Raw genomic sequence first — 17,900 nt, forward strand, 5'->3', positions numbered from 1 at the left:
TAAAGGCCATAAGCTTAAAGCCCAAAATGCCTGGAATCATTGGCTTAAAGCCCATAAGCAACCTCTAGGGGTAAAGAAACTATTAAATCTACTTTAACTGAATGACAACAAACATTTTTCTCCCCAATTTTCCTGTTAAACTTGGCGTATAGTCTACACAGATCCTGAGCAAAATGCAGAGTTTAGTATCCCAGTTTTCCATTTTGTGCCCTCTCTTGCCCTTTATGTGGGACCTTCTTCCTTTAAGATGGTTCGTCACTTTATATTCTCTCCAGTCTCTCTCCCTTATTTTAAGCCTTCTTAAAAGCATTTAAGCCTTCCTTACTAAGCATAATAAACTTATTCATAAAGGGAGTGCTTAAAACATCAGCAAAATGGAGACACCGAAGAAAAGTTTAAACCTAAAATCATTTGGTATTTCAAAAAAAATCAAAGTAGGCATCATTCAAAAAAAAGGAGAGTATTATGGACTTCCTCATACTCATTTTATACTTTAGAATTTTGAAGCTTACATGGGCAATGCCATAATTATTTCAAAACTTTTCTGCCTGTTTTCACAATATTTATGTATTTCTTACCTCTAAAACAAGTATTTCATACTTTCTTCTCCAACCTCCCATCTCGCCTCCTCTTCCGCACTCCCAGTTATGATCTTGACAGAAATATCATAGGAAATGAAAGCTGACTGAAACTCTCCCAGCCCTCCAATACTAAATCCATCAGCTTTTTTGCATTTGTGTCATACATTTTACAGCTGAAGTAAGTCCCTGAGATTTTCTTGCAATTATTCTCTTCGCCTCCTGCAACATCAATGTCTGTCTTGCGCTGTATTGTTCTCATTTCAGCATGCAGATATTCCTTGACCATTTCCTCTATTGCCATATGCCTCTGTTCACCTTTACAGCAAAATGTCTTGAAGGAGTTGTCTGTAATTTCTGACTTCACTTTCTCTCCTTGCATTCTTTTCCCAACTCACTCCAAGCAGCCTTTATTTTTACCACCCCACTGAGGCCGCCCTTGTCCATGTCACGAGTGACATCCATATTGACAAAGAGTCTTGTCATCTTATTCACACCTTCAGGACACGGATGATCACTCCATTCCTCTCGAGCCTATTCTTTTAGATTCCATAGTGCCACACTCTTCTGGTCCTTGTCCTGCCCCACTGTCTGTTCCCTCTTAGACTCTTTTTATGCCTTTTCCCTTGCTTTAGTCTCTAATGACATTTTCGGAGTCTTATTCATTTACTCACCAACTCTCTCCTAAGAAAATCTCAATTATTCCCATGACCTTGAAACCATAGAGATGATTCTAAAATTTGTATTTTCAATCCTAACCTCATCTATGAAGTCCAAGCTTAAATATCCAATTGCAAAACTGACATTACTGCTTAGATGCCTAAGTAAAAACTCAAATGTTTCATGGCTCAAACTGAACTCTTGACTTGTCCTGCCTTCTCCAATTCATCCTCCTCTTTCCAGTCTTAGGCAACATCATCACCACTCATCTAGCTGAAATCAAGTACATAGATACCATGCTCTACTCTTTTCTTTAGCTTACAACATTCCTCATCCAATCTATCAACAAGTTAGCCATAGTCTATTTCTAAAATAACTTATCCCTAATATGTCCATGTATTTACTTCTCCATTTCTACCATGCTAACCCAAGCCATCATCTTTTTTGTTTGTTTTGTTTTATTGTATTTTGTTTTGACTTATTTGCTTTTATCTAGACTACTGCTTTCTAACTGATTTTCTTGCTTCTACATTTACATCATTCAGTCTATTATTTATCCAGTAGTCAATCTGATTGTTTAAAAACATACATCTTATAATCCCCTGCTTAAAAGTCTCGAATTTCTTTTCATTTCACTTTGAAAAAATTGTAAGCACGTTACTTTTTTACACATTTGCATGAAATATACTTTTATCCACAGGTAAAGTATGTCACCATTTAGACCTTTGGATATACAATAAGAAATCCATTACACTATAGATTTTCTGTATTTATATATATTTTCTATAAATGTTTATTTGCTCTGTGCAAAATAGGTAATAGACTTCAGGATAGTTACCATGATTGCTATTATATATCAGTCCAAACCTATAATATTTGATGCCTTTATATTGGATTTTATAGGTCTATTTTCAAACTGGATATTGACTCATTACTCTAATTCAGAGAAGACTGAGGAAAAATCTAAACAGGAAACATGAATAATATTTTTCTACTGCAGAATTAAGTAGTGATGCAGTTATTCTGAGAAAACTGTTGAATGGTTAAGATGTTTTTTTGAAAAATATTGTTGGAAAATTCTACTGGTGTCAGTTTTCTGGCAAATTACTTAAAATTCTCTATTGTACTGCTAACCTGAAACATTTTCCTTGGAACATTGAAAAAGAATATTCTATTACCAATAAAAGGGGAAAGATTCATAGAATGGTAGATAATAACCACTATTAAGATTCTAGAAGGAGACCAAATATGAAAAAAACATTTTTCAGAAGGTTAAGTTCTCAACTTCCAGGGTAGCAATCATCTAGTACAATTTGTAATTCCCACTGAGGTTAGTTTATATTCTGAAAGAACTCTTAATGCTTTTCTTATGACTTCACTGTTCTTGATTTTATCACAAAACACGTTCTCTGTACTAAATTTTTAAAGGAAATTTATTCATATTAAACAAGTTCTGCAAAGTTTTAGTTTTTAAAATATTTAAAGAAAAAACATCCTAAATTGTGTTTCCTTTTGAATGTACTGTGTTTAAAGTGTACACCCTATTTGATCCATAATTGATCAAACGTAACTTAGTGGGTGAGGCTATTCCTTAGAGAGACAAGGAGCCCACTCTATACAAATTAAATCAGAATTGTTGATGGGGCCTGGCCAAGGGCATTTTGTTAAAGCTCCCCAGATGATTCTAACAGGCAGGCAGAGTTGAGAAGCTCTGCTTTGGAATTTTGCTAAAAACGGCATCAATGAAGATAAATGACTTCACTTGAAAGTATTAGGTTCACATTTACAAGGATAGAAAAGAGAAATTTTCTTTAAAGAAGATGCTAGAAGGCTTAAAAGAGGAAATAAAGTGCAGAAAAAGGAAGAATCATATAGTGTGGAATTTATTATTATTATTATCATTAATGTTTTAGGAAATTGGTTAAGAAAAAATTTATATTACTGAACCAAGGAAAAAGAAGCTCAGTATTTTAATAAAGTTTGTACATTAAGGAATACCAGTAAAGAAGGGAAAGGATGAAGTAAAGATGAGGATCTCAGTCCTAAAGTGTCTATCCTTTGTTTGGGTATGTGCTAACAGGTACCCCAGAAATCGTCTGCCAATTCTCTTATTTCTCATTGGAGAAAACTGAGAGAGATGCAGTGGATTGCCCAAGCAATCACAGAGCTGAGATGATGCTTCACTTTGCTCTCCACCATGGTAAGACTCTGAAAGTGAAGAACTGTTTTAAGATTTTTTGAAAGATCTTGTATCTTTATTGTGTTAAACTTAGAGGCTCGTATAGTTTGGAAAATACCGTGAACTTACAAAAGAGGTAGCCTGAAGAATTTGGTGCTCTGCATTATGGGCTCAAGTTTCTGAGCTAGACTCAATGTAAAAAAAAGACAAAAGTAATTCCTTGGGCACCATGAAACCAAACTGACTTGTTGGTCACATAAGCCATGTGTAAACTAGGTTAGTACCATTTGCCCTTCATAGAATACATTCAGGTCTAGTTATCTTTGATAGGGACTCGCAGTTCCTGTCACCTCTCAGGACATCTGGAACCAAGCTGGACTTTGGTCAGTTATCATAACAATGCCAAATTATAAAAATAGGCCAATGCTTTTATTCTCTACTATAAAAATTCTGTCAAAAATATAATTACAGCCTCTCAAAAGTGATACAAAATTACTTTATGCTACATTGCTCCATAAGCCTTAGGGGGGAAAATGTCCCCATACTTTAGTTCTAAACTTTCAAAACATGAAAACTGTGGGAAATGCTTATGCTATAATGTTAAGTACAACAAGATAAATGTAAGACTATGTGTACCCCATGATCTCCACATTAAACAAGTACATCAAAAGAAAATATTCTAAATATGTTAGTAGTGGTAGAATTTGGGCATGGAATTGAGTGTTATTTTCTGCATCCTTATATATTTTTCCACAATGGGCATGTGTTGTTATAATTGAAAATGGTTGCACAAGGTAAACACAAATTATTTTAAAAACTCTAAAAGACTTTTATTTGGAGGATTACATATTTACATTGTGACAATTTACCTTAGGCAACTAAATTATCTTATTTTGGTAATTGGTTTGCTTATTTAGTCATTCCACAAACATTTATTAAACACTGCCATGTGCCAAGCACAGTGCTATCTAGGTCGTAGATGAACCACTGTCAATAAGTTTAAGTTTAGCACAGGTTTATCAAAGATCAGTGTACTTGCGAAGGACAACTTTATTAAAAATGTAGATTTCTGGTCCTCACTTTGGGATTCAGATTCCGGGGTGGGACCCAGGATACACATTTCGATAAGCACCAATTCTCCTCCCCATTACATACACACCAAGTGATTCTGATTCAGAAGAGCTGATGACGGAACGGGTACAACTAGTAGGTAGAATGGGACCGAATTCAGAGAAACTTAAGAAGCCTTACGACTTTAGGCTACAGCAGCCTGTAGGAAACTTGCTATGAATTCATTTCACTTCACCTCATTTCTCTCCTCTTCCAATTTGCACACAGTAAAGCTTGAATTTTGCATTTCACTGTTTTAGTTTAAGAACAGATTCTTTCGGTATCAACAAGCTTCCAAGGGAAAAAGAAAAGCAAAAACTCAATGAGTTTCTCAGCTGGTGTAAAAAACACTCCACCTTTTGTGTCCTAAAGCAGTCTTAGGTGTTAACTGCCCAATATCTTTCTTTCATCTTATGCTAATTAGGACTTCTGGTAAAAATCTAGCAAGTTAGATTAGAAGGATATGGTGGATGGAGTCAGAAGACAACTCAGGTTGTCTTTTTGGTTTCTTGTCTCCTGTATGTTTACAGTTGGTTTCTCAGAGTCAAAGTGTTCTTATATTTTGGGTTTGACTTTGCCTGTAAGAGCTGAAATAGCATAGGAGGGATTACAGTATAGTGGAGTGTTTGGAAGAAGGGTGTTTGGTAGGGAGAAAGAGGCAGTGGGGCACATAGAGATTTAATCTCCATATTTGTGATGGAGTATTCATTGGCTCATCTCTTTAGTGCTCTAGCATTTGCACAGGCCTGGTTCTTTATGTAGCCCCTCTACTAAGAATTTTCTTCCTGGGATTGAATCAGATCCCTGGCAGCGCCACGCTTAACCTGACTTGAGCCATTTGAGCTACAGAAGAAATTTACTTCTTGGGTCAAGCACAGTGAGACAAACATCCCAGTGCATACAGCCTTAGATTATTCCAGTCTTTTAAGGAACCACTAGAGGTATAGGCCAAAATGTAGGCTCCACAAAGGCAAAGACCTTGCCTGTCTTATACTTGGATATGTTCCTCTTCCATATGTAGAACGTAATGGTTAATGACTATTTGCTGACTGACTGACTGAATGAATGAATGAATACAACTTGCTCTGTCGTGCCCACTTAAGTCATCTGCATAGCATCTTCATAATTTTTACTACATCTACAAAACAGCTGTGCTGTTATTTGAGTAATAGTTTTTTAATCAACTCATTATAAAATTTACTTTATCTTCCTATTAAACAATGATATATGTGAAATCTTGGATTATATATAACACACATTAAAACAAAAACAAATAACTAATAAAAAGAAAATATCCTCATCCTTTATCACTCATGACAATTGTATATACCAGTAGTTAAATGTGTGCCTTGCTTTGGAAGGTACAGTTTTACTCCATATGCTATTAACATGACATCATCAGACTAGAAATCCCTGAAGAAGTACATTTTGCTTTGCTTTATTTCCTCTCTGGCTTTAGAATGACTATTAGAGTATAAGTTTAGCTAATCCCACTTGCAGAATGTTGCATGAATTAAATATCACTGTATGAAGTTTTTGTATGAAGAGGAATCACTCTATACAATTACAATTAGAATCCTAGGCACTCTAAATTTTTTTTTCAGTTGCTAGGTCTGAGAAATCTGCAATTATGGTTTTCCACTACTCTGACCTTTACCAGCACAAAAACCCAAACCGAACCCATTGCTGTCGAGTCAATTCTGACTCATAGCGACTCTCTACAGGACAGAGTAGAACTGCCCCACAGGGTTTTCAAGGAATGCCTGGTGGATTCGAACTACCAACCTTTTAGTTAGGAGCCATAGCACTTAACCACTATGCCACCTTACCAGCTCAGGGACTTTCAAAATCTGTCTTGAAAAACCTGTTTCCATTCAGCTCAACCCCATGTGACATTTTACTTTATTCCTGTTTGATTAATTACACTGCCTGAAACAAGACAAGAGGTGATAACTTCAATACTTATATATTTCAAATAACAGAAATTTACTAAAAAGATGTATTTCTATTACCAGGAAAAATAAAGCATGTACGTACATTTAAATATGTCATTAGATACCTTGTAAAAGTTAGCAAAAGAACAGGCACAAAAGTCTAACTGAATAGATCTCAAGATTTTTTTTTTTTTTTCTGCTTAGGGCTTTCCGTACGTATTAATTAAATAAAGAATACTTTTGAGTTCTTTAAAGAGGAATGCTGTCTCCTTTTTCACTTTTTGTTACACAAGAGCTATGCTTCTCTGAAGACTTAATAATCCTTGAATTGCCAGCTCTTAGTGAGTTTAAATGGCATCCTCTTAATTTTGAAGCTTTCAACCTTAAACCTCAGTTTGAAGTAGGGTTTGAATATACTGTGTCTCTATATTCCTACAGAAACCTCTGTGTGTAATTCTCCCAAAATATGAAATTCCTGTGACTCTTTCAATGCAGTTCATGTCTTATTCCCTAGGGGAAGACCTCATCAATTCTGCTGATCCCAGAGAGTTTTGGATTGATCCAAGCAGAAGCCCATGTAATAGCTTCATTGAATTCTAGCTTAGAACCACAGAAAACTGATGTATAACTGAACTGCTAAATTGTAAAGAGGAAGAAAAATCACAAGTAAATATTTAAAAACACTCAAAATACTTCTTTTTACTCCATAAACAAACCTATGCTCTAATTCTACTTCTTCAAATCATTCAGAAGAAAGTGGTGAACATGAGTTTTAAAAGGAAATGTTACCATCATCAGCTATTTACTAAAAAAAAAACTAGAAGCTTTTTTTTTTTTTTTTTATTGGAAACCCTGGTGGCGTAGCGGTTAAGTGCTACGGCTGCTAATCAAAGGGTCGGCAGTTCAAATCCGCCAGGCGCTCCTTGGAAACTCTATGGGGCAGTTCTACTCTGTCCTATAGGGTCACTAGGAGTCGGAATCGACTCAACGGCACTGGGTTTTTTTTTTTAACTTTTTATTCTTAGTTATACATAGGGTACTTTTGGCACTGCTTAACCTCATTACTTGTTTAGAACACACAATTCAAGGTAACTTGAATTATATTAAAATTACTTGTTACCTCTGAAAAAGTAATGTGATAAAAATATTAATGGAAACAAATACAAGGGCTTCAACAAGTTTTCAAATCAAAAGATTTAGAGGGTATATCTTTGCCAAGTATTTCAGAATGTCCATTTTAAAACACTTTCTATGCTCATTTTGCATATTCACTAAAGTAAATAAAGTTCTGTAGCTTAAGTCAAAATTAATGAATGTTTTTGAAAGAAATAAAAAGTAATTTATTTTAAAATGTTCTATGCTTGATAATTTTTGCTGACCTTCTTTTCAAATAGCTTAGCTTTCACGTAGACTGTGCTGTATTTTTGCCCACTGTCATAAAACTTGTTTAAATTGCTGCCTGGTCAATGATAAGGGCATGGGAAAGGCTCAGAATTAATCTGCAAGGTTAATTTAATCATTTTATGATTGGGCTTATACTGGGCAGACAATCAGTGCTGACATTCCATGCCATCTCTCAGATTCACTGAGGTCTGGGCTGTCTCAGAACGACACATCATTGGTGCGTTTTGTATGTGTACACCTTTCACAAATCAGATCCCACGCAGAATTTTTATTCTGTTTCTTGCAAAAATCAGGAACAAGTCTGTGAAAGAGGCATCATAGCTTATGAGAGCTGAGACTGCCCCATCACAGTTAAATTCCTGGTGTGTCATTTTAAAGGTCTGTTTGAAAGCTTGGCCTTTAGATGTTTTCTTCTCTGGAGAGAAGATACCAAGAATATTTTATGAGCATCCTAATTGTAATTTTATTATGTCACTACTATAGATTTTTTTGAGAAGTTAAGTAACTTCACAAAACTTAAAAAAAAAAAAATTAACGTAAATTGCTAGCAACTGAGGGAATATCCAAACGAACAAACAATGGAGACTTATTTTTTCAGTTTATTTTATGAATCAAAGAGTTAAGGACACTTATTCACAATTAGGAAACCCTGGTGGTGTAGTGGTTAAGAGTTCAGCTGCTAACCAAAAGGTTGGCAGTTAAAATCCACCAGGCACTCCTTGGAAACTCTATGGGGCAGCTCTACTCTGTTCTATAGGGTCACTATGGGTCGAATTGACTCAATGGCAATTTCTTTTTTTTTAATTTACAATTATGGAAACCTGATATTAGAATAAAAGGTTTAAATTTTAGAACAAATCGAATTAAAGACTATCTAGTATTTAAAATCTAAGTGAGAATGAAGACAGGTATGAAAAAAAGAAGGGCTAAATCTTTAATGCTGAAAGGAATCTTTGTGAATATATACAGCCATTGAAATCTTCAGACCCATCACTTAAAGAGTAAAGAAAAAAAAAAAAACTAGTGCCACAGGAGTAAATAAATGGTTATTTTGCAAAATTTGATTTGGGATTATTTACAGAAAAATACCAACCAAAATCTTTTGCCTATGAAATTGGCTTAAATCTCAGAATAATTGCAATTGTTGTGTAGAAAAAACCATAACGTACTTAACGTCTCCTTCCTTGAGATCAGATCATAATGTTTTAGATAATTAATACATTTCAAAATTTAAATATAAAAATGCATATAAGTAAAATTAAATACAAATGTAATGAAGTAATAATTCTGTTACTTAACCACATAAGAAAAGCATTTTGGTGATTAGTAAATTTAATTCTGGGATGGAAACAAAATGGAATATAGGGTTTCAAAACAAGGACTACTACTTTGAATTGAAACTGACCCTCCTTGAATGCAGAATGAATTTCAATTATGCTTAGAAGCTAGCTTGTCAATTGCATTTTCCTTGCTTTCCAAATGCACAATTTATTCTAAATAACCAAATTAGGACATAGAGGGTGCCTATTCAAATGCATGTATGATGTCTTTCTTTCTTCGCATAAATAGAAGAGGCCTAAACACATTGATTTTTTTAGAATTTTTTGGGGATGTATTCACCTCCATTTGGTAACAGAGTAAGATATAAACGGCTGTTTTTTTTTTTTTTGACTCTAAAGAAATATGTGGTTAAATTGTCTTTATATATTAACATTTAGATAATTTTCCCTGTGCTATTATCCTCAAACAATTAATTTAGGACAGCAAGAATTAAAGAATACTTAATTCAAAATGGCACAAAAAGAAAATAACCAGCTTACCTGCTCATAAATTGCTCAGCTTTTTAGGAGACATAGATAAAAGGCAAATACATATTTTGAAAGGCAGGAAAATGAAGTAAAGATTTGAGTGCCTTGTCTTTTTAATCTTAAGCAGTGTCAGGAATGATCTATCATCCTTTAATCAGCTTATTATTATCTGTCTTTACCATTTGGAACAGTCTGCTAATTTTCAAAAAGACATTTACTGAACGGTAATGCACTGGGTTCTTCTGTGGTTTAGGATCTTTGATGGGAGCATATGTGAAACACAGGCATGATGTTCACCTGATACAGATGAAGTGGAAGAAACCAGACCAAAACTTAAATGGCCTAGTTTACTGGTGAGTTAATCATTAAGTAATTTATCTTTGTGTGGTAGGTAGTGCAGAAGCAGTGTGGTATAAGGTGTGATGGCAAGTTGTAGATTAAATCAGTTCAGATTTAAATATGAGTCTCATTTCCATATCCTATGCTGACCTTGGAAACCCTGGTGGCCTTGCGGTTAAATGCTACAGCTGCTAACCTAAAGGTTGGTAGTTCAAATCCACCAGGCGCTCCTTGGAAACTCTATGGGGCAGTTCTACTCTGTCCTATAGGGTCGCTATGAGTCAGAATCGACTCGACGGCAACAGGTTTTTTTTGGTTTATGTTGACCTTGGGGAAGTTATTTGATTTCTCTTGGACTCAATGTGCTCATTTATAAACTGGGATTAAGTAATATTGGCTCTGACCTAGAATATTTGAAATTCCATGAAATATGTAAATAAAAATATAATTTAGAAGTACAGTTTAGAATTTGTAAATAAATGAACATGTTATTTCTATTTAAACTAATAGTGTATGATAGTGATCAAAATTATTCAGGCAATCCTTAATGAATGTTACTAACATACAATAAAAATACATTGTGTGTGGCTTTTTTCAAGAACGTGGATTAAGGTATATATAAGGAAATGGAGGTGAAGGGAGCAATAAGAGGTGTAGCCGGGGAGGTAAATTGTTGTACTAAGGAAACTGGACTTTATCCTTTGTCCAAAGGGGGTCTTTTTGAAGTGTTTCAAGAAAGACTAGATAAGATTTGCCCCTTAGCAAGATCTTTTTGGCTGCAGTGTAAAGAGAGAATTGAGAGTAAAACTGGAAGTACAGAAACCAATTAGGTAGCTGATGTAGAAACCTGGGTGAGTGACCTGAAGTAAAATGGTGGCAGAAAAGAGAGAAGGAGAGAGAGAGAGAGAGAGACACTGAGGTTGATTAAGATTCAAGAAGTATTAAGAAGTAAAAATGAGAGGATAGGATTTGGATATTGTTTTTAGATATTGTTTAGAGGTAAGGGTGGGAAGGTGAGGGATAAAGTAAACAAGTTAAGGATAACAACACCTAGAGTTCCATGCTGTGCAATTGCAAGACTATTGAAATAAGCATATTAGAAGCAGAAACATGCTTGGGAGAAAAGATAATTTAATTTTAGACATGTAGTATTTGAGAGGGAGTCCCTGGCTGGTGCAAAAGGTTAATGCTCTCGGTTGCTAACTGAAAGATTGGAGGTTAGGTTCGAGTCCACCCAGAGGTGCCTGGGAAGAAAAGCCTGTCAATCTACTTCATAAAAATCAGCCACTGAAAATTCTATAAAACACAGTTCTACTCTGACACATATGAAGTCAACATGGGTTGAAATAGACCTGATGGCAACTGTTTTCTTTGTTGATTTGTTTAGTCTTTGAGAGGCTCTGGACATCCAAGTAGGTATGTCTAGTAGGCAGCTGGAGATAGAGATTTGGGAAACAAATAAATAGTGAATATCCTGTAGAAATATGTAGAATAACAAAGGGAGAAGGTCCAACCTGAAAAACTATCAACATTTAAGGAATCAACTGAGGAAATTGAAACTTGAAGTGCTTCCTCAGTGCAGCGTTATTAGGAAACTGTTAAAGATAGTTCTGGTAAATGGAAAGATGAAGTCTGAGTGAAATACTTGGACTCAATACTTGGATTTTGTATTTATTAATAATGCTGCTTTGAGAAAGTGATTTACCCCCTCTTAGTCATCTACAAAGTGGGGATACTGATATTAATACACATTTCATAGGGTGTCAAGGATAAAATAAAAAAGTAATTGCTAACATATATATGTGTGTGTATATATGTGTGTGTGTATACACACATACATATAGGAGCTATGTGATGTATTGAACACCTCAGTGAAGCTGAGAACCTTATGAATAGGTGTAAATATTATTCATATTATGAAAACAAACTAACCAAATTGTTATGTTTTCTTAGGAGTTTGTTGCAAACTGATATCCATAAGTAGTTCTTTGGAACATATTGGAAAGAATAAGGAAAAAATGACTTTTACAAAGTCTGAAAATCTGAATTCAAAGAATTAAAAAAATTGATAATTTATTAGTAATGATATTAATTATATTGGACAAGGAATACATTTTATATATTTATAATGTTTTCATAGTGTTAAACAAAAATAAGTGCAGCTTGAGAAGATAAAGTATTATAATGACACGTGCAAAGAACTGGAGGTAGAAAACCAAAAGGCAAGAACACACTCAGCATTTCTCAAGCTGGAAGAACTGAAGAAGAAATTCAAGCCTTGAGTTGCAATATTGAAGGATTCTACAGGGAAAATATATTAAACGATGCAGGAAGCATTAAAAGATGAAAGGCATACACAGAGTCACTATACCAGAAAGAATGGGTCAATGTTCAACCATTTCAGGAGGTGACATATGATCAGGAACTTATGGAACTGAAGGAAGAAGTCCAAACTGCACTGAAGGCATTGGTGAAAAACAAGGCGCCAGGAATTGACGGAATACCAACTGAGATGTTTCAATGAATGGATGCAGCACTGGAAGTGCTCACTCGTCTATGCCAAGAAATTTGGAAGACAGCTACCCGGCCAACTGACTGGAAGAGATCCTTATTTATGCCTATTCCCAAGAAAGGTGATCCAAATGAATGCAGAAATTATCGAATAAGATCACAGATACAAGTAAATTTTTGGTGAAGATAATTCAAAAGCAGCTGCAGCAGTATATCAACAGGGAACTGCCAGAAATTCAAGCTGGATTCAGAAGAGGCCATGGAACTGGGATATCATTGATGATGTCAGATGGATCCAAGCTGAAAGCAGAAAATACAAGAAAGATGTTTACCTATGTTTTATTGACTATGCAAAGGCATTCGACTGCGTGGATCATAAAAAATTATGGATAACATTGTGAAGAATGGGGATTCCAGAACATTCAATTGTGCTCCTGAGGAACCTGTACATATAGACCAAGAGGCAGTTGTTCAAACAGAACAATGGGATACTGCGTGGCTTAAAGTCAGGAAGGTGTCTGTCAGGGTTGTACACTTTCACCATACCTATTCAATTTGTATGCTAAGCAAATAATCTGAGAATCTGGACTATATGAAGAAGAAAGGGTATCAGAATTGGAGGAAGACTCATTAACAACCTGCGATATGCAGATGACACAGCCTTGCTTGCTCAAAGTAAAGAGGCCTTGAAACACTTACTGATGAAGATCAAAAACCACAGCCTTCAGTATGGAATACGCCTCCACATAAACAAAACAAAAATCCTCACAACTGGACCAATAAGCAACATCATGATAAATGGAGAAAAGATTGAAGTTGTCAAGGATTTCATTTTATTTGGATTCATAATCAACACACATGGAAGCAGCCGTAAAGAAACCAAAAGACACATTGCACTGGGCAAATCTGCTGTAAAAGACCTCTTTAAAGTGTTGAAAAGCAAAGATGTCACCTTGAAGACTAAGGTGCGCCTGGCCCAAGCCATGGTGTTTTCAATTGTCTCATAAGTGTATGAAAGCCGGACAATGAATAAGGAAGACTGAAGAAGAATTGATGCCTTTGAACTGTGGTGTTGGTAAAGGATATTTAATATACCATGGACTGCCAAAAGAACAAACAAATCTGTCTTGGAAGATGTACAACCTGAAAGCTCCTTAGAAGCAAGGATGGCAAGACTATGTCTCACATACTTTGGACATGTTTATCAGAAGGGGTCAGTCCCTGGAGGAGGACACCATGCTTGGTAAAGTAGAGAGCTGGTGAAAAAGAGGAAGATCCTCAACAGGATGGATTGACACAGTGGCTGCAACAATGAGCTCAGGCATAACAAAGATTGTGAAGATGGTGCAGGACTGGGCAGTGATTTGTTCTCTTGTACATAGGGTTCCTGTGAGTTGGAACCAACTCGATGACACCTAACTACAACAACAACAAACAAAACAAAGCTATTTATGTGATAAGTACACCATCATAATAGAACGAAAGGTAAATTTATTTTTCAGGAGAGTTATGCAGTGGCTGGGAACTAAAGAAAAATACTGGTATGACAAACCTGTGTAACTTGTACAAAATAAAGGGTATTTTCCTACAGTAATCATATTAGATATCACAGCCCTTTACAACCATGAAAACTGAAATCCACACAGATGTGTGCATATTTCCTCCTGTCATCCATGACAGTCTATCCAAGATCACAGCGAGTTCCCACCAGCTTCCCACCCAGACGTACATTCCCAGGGTAGCTCTCACTGTGATGCTCGGCAGATGATGGTCAGGACCAACGAAGCCCCTGAGTTTTGAATCTGCACACATCATTGGGACACCTCTTCTTCAGTGTTCCTAATCCTCCAAACAAACTGTTTGGCACTAGACTATTCAAAGTTGTTTCATAAATACAAGTAAACCTGGCAAAAAAGCAAAATAACTCTTGGCAGTAAAGCTGTTGGTTAAATGGTATTTTAAATCGTTTTCACCCCCACTGATAGAGATGACTTCAGCTCACTGCCGTCTGAAAGCATTAATAAATATTTATAAAGTACTCTACTCCACCAAGATGTTCAGAACATCACGCTGTTCCAATAGAGTATAATTTTAGGCTGCAGTAAAATGGGCAGGATAAAAAGTAAGCAAAAATAAACTTCAGACTAGATCATTTATCCACTTACTCTGTTCTAAAGTAATCAGAGAAGAGAACCATTCTCAATTTCTACTCCTGGGTGGAACTTTCACGTTACTAAAAATAATAACACCTCACAAGTTAAGTGGTTAAAAGAATATTCGTAATCCATCAGGGTATGACAAGGAGTTGGTCAGGTATAGTAGCACCAGCTTGGGAAGGGAAAGATGGGCCATTTTTTCATCTTTATTATGCCATTTGTCCATTTCTTATTAGTCTTCTAGTTAGAATGAAAAATGTTTCCATTATCAGAAAGACTTTATTTTTTTTTTAAACTTAAAGTCTGTTTTAAGACTTCACAGCAGCCCCCACTATTCTGGAGAGCATCATTATAATGGGAATTATGAAATAAAGAAATAGCTACTGTCTGGTACTATGGCTTTGCCCGCTTAGTGATACAAGAGAAATGTAGTATTCTTGAAGGAATAAAGTTAAAAGTGCTACTTCCACCAATAAGTACTATTTGGATATTCTTCAGGAAAAATAGATTGAAGAATTAGCCTGTTTGTCCAATTAACATGCCCAAATGTTCGTTTTATAGTTTAACATTTTCTTCCCAAAAAGAATTCAGGCTATCAAGCTGCCAATTTCCAATTTTTCCATGCAACTTTATTACTGCAATAACTTTCCTTTTGACCATTTAGACTTCAGGCAAATAAGCTGAATTAAACCAAAATCAAACTCTTTGACATCGAGTCAGTTCCTACTCATAGCAACCCTATAAGACAGAACAAAACTCTGAGTCCCTCCTCCAACTGCATGGAATGTCAAACTTGCCCGCCCTCCTTTTCAAACCCCTTTGCTAGTGCTTCTGGTTTGCCTCAAGATCACTCCCACCCCACACACATACACTCAGAACTTAATAACTGGTTGTAAAATGGTGGTGTCAGACCTCGTCTAACTTCAGGGGGAGGAGAGAAAACCAACATCAGCCCAAAGTTGATTCATATGAGGTAGAGGTCAGACATACCTCCACTCTCTAGCCTTTAACCAATTCTGACATCAGCTGTCCCTCCCACGGCACTCTCTACTTCTCTGCTGGGTTTGATAATTCATTGCAAAGGCCACACAGAACTCACAGACCACACTTTTGACTATAGGCTTTATCAGGGAAATAACAGGTTACTAAGTAACAGGCAAATAATCCAAGAAGCAGGACTGTATGAAGAGCAGGTTATCAGAATTGAAGCAAGACTTATTAACAACCTGCAATATGCAGATGACACAACCTTGCTTGCTGAAAGTGAGGAGGACTTGAAACACTGGTGAAGATCAAAGACCACAGCCTTCAGTATGGAATAACATTGACATAAAGAAAACAAAAATCCTCATAACTGGACCAATAAGCAACATCATGATAAATGGAGAAAAGATTGAAGTTGCCAAGGATTTCATTTTACTTGGATCCACAATCAACACCCATGGAAGCAGCAGTCGAGAAATCAAAAGAAGCATTGCATTGGGCAAATCTGCTGCAAAAGACTTCTTTAAAGTATTGAAAAGCAAAGACATCACCTTGAAGACTAAAGTGCATCTGATCCAAGCCATGGTGTTTTCAATCACCTCATATGCCTGGAAAGCTGGATAATGAATAAAGAAGACTAAAGAAGAACTGATGCCTTTGAATTGTGGTGTTGGTGAGGAATATTGAATATACCATGGACTGCCAAAAGAACGAACAAATCTGTCTTGGAAGAAGTATAACCAGAATGCACCTTAGAAGCAAAGATGGTGAGACTATGTTTCACATGCTTTGGAAATGTTGTCAAGAGGGATCAGTCCCTGGAGGAGGACATCATGTGTGGTTAAGAGTCAGCGAAAAATAGGAAGGCCCTCGATGAGAGGGACTGACACAGTGACTATAACAATAGGCTCAAGCCTAACAACGATTGTGAAGACAGCACAGGACAGGGCAGTGTTTCGTTCTGTTGTACATAGGGTCGCTGTGAGTTCAGAACCTACTTGATGGCACATAACGCCACCACCAACAGGTTACAATTCAGGATGAGGATCAACTTGGAGGTAACAGGAACAACTCAGGTTACAGTTCTTCATTCAGGACAGCTTCTTTGGCTGTTCCTGTAGGCAGACCTCTGCTGCCAGGCCCTGCCTCTTGTTCTTGGCCTTGGCCCTGGCCCTTGCTCTCAGCCTGCCTGGTCTCTTGCTCTAGGCATGGGCCCTGGTTCTCAGCCTGGCCCTCACTCTTGGCCTGGGTCTAGGATTTTCTGAGCTCAGGGATCATGGGTCCGAAGGATGTGCTTTGCTCTGGCTCTTCTTCTTGATGCTCCAGCTTCTGGGATTGGTTCCTCTTAAGCCTAATGGGATGGTAAAACTGACCCATCTCTTGCGTTTCATGCACCTTATTTGCATAGTTCTACACCCCCCACTCCAATGTTCCATGTACCTTATTTGCATTAGCAGGTTGTCTAATCCCCTTGGTTGAGTCACAAGAAACTTACTTGCAATGTCCCACCCAATCACTTTGTGGGAGTTACAAAACCATGGCTAGAAGGGCCATATAGGCAATTCACTGCACTGCCCTGGTTCTAACAAGCCCCAATAAAATTTACATTGTGGAAATTTTATTCTAAATAAATTACTAAGGGATTTGTTTTACAGAATATTTTCACCCAATATTTTGCTGAATCTACATTAGTAACACAATCTGAGGACTGGCTCTCTACTGTTGTTATGCAGGATTTGATTTAGTTTATTGGTTTATTAACAAACTTATACTTCCTCCTTCCACCTTATGTTCTAACCCACTGTTCCATTCTTTCCTCTCTTCATTCAAATCCCTAAGTGGATCTTTGAAAGGCCTAATCATTTTCCCAATGAAATGAAATATGTAGGCTTCTAATCCTTCCCTGAACAGTAAAGAAGTGAAAATTTAAAAATGCAAATATTGGCAATATTAGATATATAAACAGACATTATACTAGCCTTATTAAAAAAAAAAATTTAGCATATGTATAATTAAAAAAAAACTGAAGATAAAAAGTTATTGATAATATATATGTACATGCCCTGGGGGCACAGTGGTTGCACTGAGCTGCTAACCGAAAGGTCGGTAGTTGAAACCCATCAGCTGCTCCACAGGAGAAAGACGCAGCAGTCTGCTTCTGTAAAGATTTACACTCTTGGAAACCCTATGGGGCAGTTCTACCCTGTCCTATAGGGTAACTATGAATTGGAATTTGA

The sequence above is a fragment of the Elephas maximus genome, chromosome 2, assembly GCF_024166365.1.
Source record: "Elephas maximus indicus isolate mEleMax1 chromosome 2, mEleMax1 primary haplotype, whole genome shotgun sequence".
NCBI lineage: Eukaryota > Metazoa > Chordata > Mammalia > Proboscidea > Elephantidae > Elephas > Elephas maximus.